Source organism: Misgurnus anguillicaudatus, chromosome 19 (genome assembly GCF_027580225.2).
Source record: "Misgurnus anguillicaudatus chromosome 19, ASM2758022v2, whole genome shotgun sequence".
Taxonomy (NCBI): Eukaryota; Metazoa; Chordata; class Actinopteri; order Cypriniformes; family Cobitidae; genus Misgurnus; species Misgurnus anguillicaudatus.
In genome coordinates, this window is record NC_073355.2 from 46531122 (window position 1) to 46538334 (window position 7213).

Consider the following 7213-nt stretch of genomic DNA (forward strand, 5'->3'; position numbering starts at 1 on the left):
ATAGACTAAACCAGAGTATCCAGTCAAACAAACATAATAAGAAAACAAATATAAGTATGTAGTGCAAATATGAGTATCTATTTATTAATATTGAAATAAATGAAACTTACCAGCAAGTCTATAGAATTAATCATTTTGCAGAAATTGCAGAAATTGCCACTGTTGCCCACTGTCCATCAAATGACTGATATGGAGTAACTGCAAGACAAAAACAATGATTGGACATGAAAGGTATTAAAAGATAGGTAAGTGTTGTGATAGGGCTGCTTTTATTACAAATTAAAAGGCTAAACTACAGTGACTGTGTTTAAACCATGGCAATGGTTTGTGTTACTGTGCTTTAACTGAATACAACACATTAGTACAGTTAAAAGCATATATGCAATGCTTACTGTACCATATACCACAGTAGACCTACCATTGTAAGGTTTGTGTTTACTAAGAAAAGGGTTTGGTACTATGCATTAAGCACATGTACCACAACAGAAATAACTTTACTATGGTAGCAGCACGATACAGGTTGTGTTTTCTAGGCTTTAACTAAAAATAACACACTAAATCTACAGTTACTGTGGTAAACGCATGGTAAATGCAATGCTTATCAGGCTTTAACTTCAAACATAACAGTAAATACACCCACCTAAAGGATTAGGAACACCATACTTATACTGTGTTTGACCCTCTTGTGCCTTCAGAACTGCCTTAATACTACGTGGCATTGATTCAACAAGGTGCTGAAAGCATTCTTTAGAAATGTTGGCCCATATTGATAGGATAGCATCTTGCAGTTGATGGAGATTTGTGGGATGCATATCCAGGGCACGAAGCTCCCGTTCCACCACATCCCAAAGATGCTCTATTGGGTTGAGATCTGGTGACTGTGGGGGTCATTTTAGTACAGTGAACTCATTGTCATGTTCAAGAAACCAATTTGAAATGATTTAAGCCTTGTGACATGGTGCATTATCCTGCTGGAAGTAGTCATCAGAGGATGGATACATGGTGGTCATAAAGGGACGGACATGGTCAGAAACAATGCTCAGGTAGGCCGTGGCATTTAAACGATGCCCAATTGGCACTAAGGGGCCTAAAGTGTGCCAAGAAAACATCCCCCACACCATTACACCACCAGCCTGCACAGTGGTAACAAGGCATGATGAATCCATGTTCTCATTCTGTTTATGCCAAATTCTGACTCTACCATCTGAATGTCTCAACAGAGACTCATCAGACCAGGCAATATTTTTCAAAAATTTTGGTGAGCTCGTGCAAATTGTAGCCTCTTTTTCCTATTTGTAGTGGAGATAAGTAGTACCCGGTGGGGTCTACTGCTGTTGTAGCCCATCCACCTCGAGGTTGTGCGTGTTGTGGCTTCACAAATGCTTTGCGGCATACCCCGGTTGTAACGAGTGGTTATTTCAGTCACAGTTGCTCTTCTGTCAGCTTGAATCAGTCCATACCACACTCAAAATTGCTTAAATCCTTAAAACCTTTCTGTGGCGTTCAATCAGACCCAAAAGTCGCACGCACAAAAACCATGTGCGAGGGAGAGACACATGGCACAGAAAACCACTCGCACGCGGAAAAAGCATCCTCGCGAGAGCGCCCCTCCGCCCAGCGCGCACAAACGCAGCCACGCGAGCAAGGGCCCGGACGAGTGCCTGCTCGACTCTCTCCACGCTCCCACAGCTGCACCACACGCGCTCGAGATCACTTTTGCGACCTTGGGGGCGGGACATTGACTGATGTCTCTGCATCTGTGATTGGTTGTTTGATTTGATTAGTGACATGCATGATCTCTTGGTCCACAATCCATCTCCAGTCAATCTAGGTAGAGAAAACATGTTTTAATATGATCATTATGTCGGAGTAGGTAATCTATGTTAAAACATTAGTCTTGTTTAAACCATGCAAACATAACCAAACAATATGCCCCTTTTTAAGGTATTAATTTTGTTTGTTGTCTAATATGTAGATAATTTAACAACCATATTATGGCAAATGAAATGAAACTCAAATACAACAACAAAGTAAAATTAAATGCTATTTTAACCCTGAAAAGATACAGAATGGCTACAAAAACTAATATATATATATATATATATATATATATATATATATATATATATATATATATATATATATGAAATCTAGTTTGTTTATATATATATATATATATTTGTACAGGACTATACTAAAGTTTGCTAATGCTAAGTCTGAACCAACTCTGTAACCTGACAATGTCAATATGTAGCCTATAGTATATATTGCAGGATGATAAACAGTAAACAAAATATATAATAAAATTGGCATTATTGTCTGGTTTGCAGCCTATTGCATGGATCAAACAAGACAATGTTTTAAAAGGACGTGCTCCGACATAATGGTCCTATTAAAACGTGTCTTCTCTACCTAGATTGACTGGATACGAATTGAGAACAGAAGATCTGAGAACGAATCACTGATTAAATCAACCAACCAATCATAGGCACGAAGACATCAGTCAATGTCCCGCCCCCAAAGACCCAAAAGTCATATTGATCGAGCGAGCGTGTGTGGTACAGCTGTGAGAGCATAGAGAGAGTCAGAGTCGTGCAAAAGCTCATCCAAGCCCTTGCTCGCGTGACTGCATTTGTGCGCGCTGAGCGGAGGTGCGCTCTCGCAAGGATGCTTTACACAATTGTGTTCTGCTTTTTAGCACTCGAATAGTGTTCGCGTGCTCGTATCTCTCACTCGCGCGTGGTTTTTGTGTGTGCTGGGTCTGATTAAACGCCATACCTTTCTTTCCCATTCTGACATTCAGTTTGGAGTTCAGGAGATTGTCTTGACCAGGACCACACCCCTAAATGCATTGAAGCAACTGCCATGTGATTGGTTGATAAGATAACTGTATAAATGAGAAATTGAACAGGTGTTCCTAATAATCCTTTAGGTCAGTTCCCAACTTCAGTCCTCAAGGTCCCCCTACCAAAATGTTTTAAATGTCTCCTTATATGAAACACCTGATTCCACTCATCAGTCTTGTTCCAGAATGTTTAAAACGTTCCTTAATTAACACACTAACAAGCTAATGAACTGAATCAGCCCTTACAAAATTTAACCATGGTTTTTACTACAATTAAAAAAAAAACATGGTTACTGCAGTAACTACAATAACCATGGTTTAACTATGGTTTTTGAAAACCATGGTGGTCAAAACCACTGTTATTTTGTCGTTACCATGGTTTTCAAAAACCATAGTTTAACCATGCTTATTGTAGTTACAGTAACCATGTTTTTTTTTTGTTTTAATTGGAATAATACCATGGTTAAATTTTGTAAGGGCTGATTCAGTTCATTAGCTTGTTAGTGTGTTAATTAAGGAACGTTTTAAACATTCTGGAACAAGACTGATGAGTGGAATCAGGTGTTTGTCAAAACCATGGTTGTTTTGTAGTTACCATGGTTTTCAAAAACCATAGTTTAACCATGCTTATTGTAGTAAAACCATGGTTTTGCTCATAGTAATCAATACACAAAAAAACATGGTTACTACACTTTTACCACAATAAAACCATGGTTAGTTTTCGTAAGGGAGGTGTTATATATGAAGACATCCAAAACATTCCGGGAGGGGGGGGCCCGAGGTGAGAGTATACACTGTTACCGTGGTAAAGCATGGTAAATTCGACGCGAATCGGATTTTAGCACGCAGTAGCCGAAACTGTTACCGTGGTAAAGCATGGTAAATTCGACGCGAATCGGATTTTAGCACGCAGTAGCCGAAATATACTGTTACCGTGGTAAAGCATGGTAAACTCGACGCGTATCGCGTTACCTTTATCCTAATATGACTATTATTAACTGGTCGAATCTGCATCACGTCACGTAAAAGCTGAAGATGGCATTTAATCGCTTTAGTTACGATGTGCTGATTTAAAATCATTTTGAGATACAATAAACCTAAGCAGAACTGACAGATATAAAACAGCGATTGAATTGAACACGTTTAACCTGATTTATATAGAGTAATAAACTTTATATCAAATTAAAGAGACTTAACTTACCAACATGCGTTGTTAAATCTTGCGATGTAATGTAATGCAACTCCTAATTATGTCACATGGAGTTCTTCTCTTTAGCGACCCCAGTGGACGTTTATTTTTCAAAACTGTAGCAATACGTACCTGTTAGTACATATTTGTGGTCCTGCAAAAAAGTGTACAGAGGTACGTATTTCCCATGAGACCAGTGTCTGCATCCCTAGTCTATTACTTAAAGCAGCTGAGAGATGCTAGACAGTGCTATTTAATGTATGCACTATGCACACACTTGGCTTGTTATTAACTAAAATGTCCACTCACAAGTTAATTGCCAATTTGTGGATTTTATTTAATTGGTCTTCGTTTCAAAGAAGCAAGAATCCAAACAGTCAAAAAATCCACAATTTACCAATACATAGCTGCATATTTTTCACTTGCTTAGTGGCATAGCTTATCCTTGTGTAGCAGTCAACAAACTGTGAAAGGTTCCTATATTCTGTGAATTGTTACCCAAAAGTGACCCCTACTGATGGACACTTCTACATTACAATGTTTAAAGCTTACATAATGTTGCTTCATTATTATTCAACATATTATTTGCATACTTAAATCAAAAAGTACTAGTATCTATAAAGTTCAGGATATCTTTGTTCAAAAAAGTTGATAGTAACTAAAGAATAAGTACTAGTTTTATATTTTTCTTAACTAGTAAAGTATCATTTAATCATAGTCACTATTGGAATAAGTACTAGTATCTAATGAAAAAGAACTAGTATCTAATGAATAGATACTAGTATCTATTGAATAAGTACTAGTATCTAATGAATAAGCACTAGTATCTAAAAAATAAGCACTAGTATCTATTTTTTAGGTACTAGTATCTAATGATTAAGAACTAGTATCTAATTGAATAGATACTAGTAACTAAAAAATAAGAACTAGTACCTAAAAAATAGATACTAATAAATGTAAATGAAAAAATGATAAAAATGCTTGCCATACTTTGTCAGCTCGCGTGGGTTTATCCGGGTCTGACGCACAGGTCGCACTAGCATTTCCTTCTTCGAATACATTTTCCGCTTCTGTTTCAGTGGATTGATAGTTCACTTGCATCCACTACATCTAATTTCATCTAACACTCCTATTGGCATGTTTTCAAGTTTCACTTTACGAGCGAGAAGTGCTGCAGATGTACAGATGATTCAGATCTTGCAGCAAACTGAACAAATCATTCAAACTGATTCAAACCGTTCAATCAATACCTAGTTTAGAATCGACCCGGTACAAAACAGTAATTCATTTGCAATATTTTGTGAAGAACCGACTCGTTCAAAAGAGTCATTCATTCACAAATCAAATGCTTCGGCAAATTATGAAAACATAATAATAATTTGAAGTTCGCATTTCGTACTGCATTAAAATAAAGTGCGTCGTGTAAAACTGCATGTCATTTTCAGTAGAAATAGCATCGAGTTACGAGTAAAAGTAAAAATACCCACTATAACTGTTAAATATATCCTAAAGTGCTTCTTAAGTAAATGTAACGTTAACAGAGTAAATGTAGTGTGTTAATACTCTGACAATTTAAAAACAAGGTTGATTTTCGCAACCTCGACCGTACGCATTCACCCCGGCGAGCTTCGCCACTGATTTAGAATAACATCCAAGAAAATTTTAATGTTTGACTACTTGAATATACTTTTTTATCAACAGTTTAATGTCATATAATGTAATAAAACAGACCTACTCATCACACTTCGAGCTTGCAGCACTGGGAATTATGCTGGTTTGATTCTGGTTTAGCTGGTGGTCACCAGCATACCAGCACCAAAACACAACATATGCTGGTCTTGCTGGTATGACCCGCATGGGATGCTGGTGGTAATGCGGGTTTGGTGCTGGTTTAGCTTGTGCTAATGCTGGTTTGGTGCTGGTTTAGCTGGTGCTAATGCAGGTTTAGCTGGTGTTCACTAGCAAACCAGCACCAAAACACAACATATGCTGGTCTTAGTGTTATGCTAGTTTTTTCAGCAGGGATGTTTTTTGGTATTGATTAGGCCTACTATTGGCAAAACCATGGTTTTACTACAGTAGCCATGTTTTTGTTGTTGTTTAAACTGTAGTAAACCATGTATTTCATTTTCGTAAGGATATATTTTGGAGAAACTGTAGACACCAAATAAATAAAATCCAGTAGCCCTGTTCACATGACCTTAGCAAACTGAAGGTAGGAGCCCAGGGCCGGCGCCACGAGGGGGCGTGAGGGGGCGTCGCCCCCTCACCGGCACTATCTCGCCCCCTCAGACCACCATTAATGTTGAATGGGATTTTATTTTAATGATAATATTTTATTTAAAAATCACATTTGCCTTGTGTATTGTCTTCCTAAAGTGAATTTTAGAGTCTAATTATTTAACAAAACCAAAAAATCAAGTGTGCATGTATTCTACGGTGACATTAATAAACACACGCCCACTTCATGGCTTGTTACACTTCAAGCGGCGCCACTAGAACTGTGAGGCGATGACGTCAAAGCGCCGCGAGAGTGAGACGAAATTACACTTTGCATGATTTCTCGAATCGCTCTCGCGGTACTTTGACGCCATCCGGCTGTCGTTTCCTGCAGCGCCGCATGGAGTTGAACAAGCCTTTTGTGTTGACGGCTTGACGCACGTCGACAATGAGCCCGCGTCAGTCTCAGCGGGAAATCAAGATGTCGAAGTGCGAGAGTATATCAAAAGTTACAGAAAGGAGTGGGAGAGTGACCCGGGCCTGCCCTGTAGCATGTAAAATAGGACTGCAAATTCTGCAAACTGGACTCCGGATTATCACACGTCAATTAATGCCGTGGCATGGATTATTATCGGAGCATTTCGGGTGCACAGAACCAAATGTTCGGCTGTCATGTCAATTCTGGCACCATGAACAGCCAGACTGTTTTGAAAAGTTCAGATGTTTATGTTCTTCAGCATCCTTGCAAGTTAAAGTACAACCAACCTGTAATGTTTTGTTACTATTGTTGTATATTGAACCGGATTACCCAAATGTTAGGGGAACCGGAAGTGAGGTAATAAGACAATAAAAGATGGATGTCGAGCTGATGGTCGACACGCACTGCACGTTATGCTGGAGTTGTGTTTATTCGCATACATTGATTACACAAGAGTGAAATACAAATAGTACATGGTGTC